This window comes from Octopus bimaculoides, chromosome 13 (assembly GCF_001194135.2).
Source record: "Octopus bimaculoides isolate UCB-OBI-ISO-001 chromosome 13, ASM119413v2, whole genome shotgun sequence".
NCBI classification, from domain to species: domain Eukaryota; kingdom Metazoa; phylum Mollusca; class Cephalopoda; order Octopoda; family Octopodidae; genus Octopus; species Octopus bimaculoides.
The window spans coordinates 61727396-61727794 of record NC_068993.1 but is presented as its reverse complement, the minus strand read 5'-3'; the positions used below and the strand labels follow the sequence as shown (position 1 = coordinate 61727794).

The 399-nt window shown below is 44.6% G+C and overlaps 1 protein-coding gene across 5 annotated transcripts in view; it reads left to right on the top strand.

Moving 5' to 3' along the window:
• Nucleotides 1-399, top strand: part of LOC106880859 (organic cation transporter protein) — a 30190-nt gene that overhangs the window by 13263 nt on the left and 16528 nt on the right. The gene's annotated exons all lie outside the window — the stretch shown is intronic.

The following is a 399-nucleotide window of genomic DNA, read 5'->3' as shown; positions in this document are numbered from 1 at the left end:
TCTAAAATCAATCCAAACATGAACAGGCAAGAAAAAACACGAAAAAACAACAACGCGACGTGGAATAAGTACAGTGTTATTGGACGCTCAGAAAAGGAAAGAAAAGAAAGAGGATTTCATATTTCGAGCGGAGCTCTTCGTCAGAAATATAGGAAAAGTCCAAAGAAGGGAAGACAGAGAAAGAAAATCGCCAACGATGCACACGCGGTCACGTGTGTCTGTGTTTGTCCCCCGACCATTGCTTGAGAACCGGTGTTGGTGTGTTTACGTCCCCGTAACCTAGCGATTCGGCAATAAAGCGACCGATAGAATAAGTACTAGGCTTACAAAGAATAAGTCATGGGGTCGATTTGTTCGACTAAAGGCGGTACTCCAGCATGGCCGCAGTCAAATGACTGG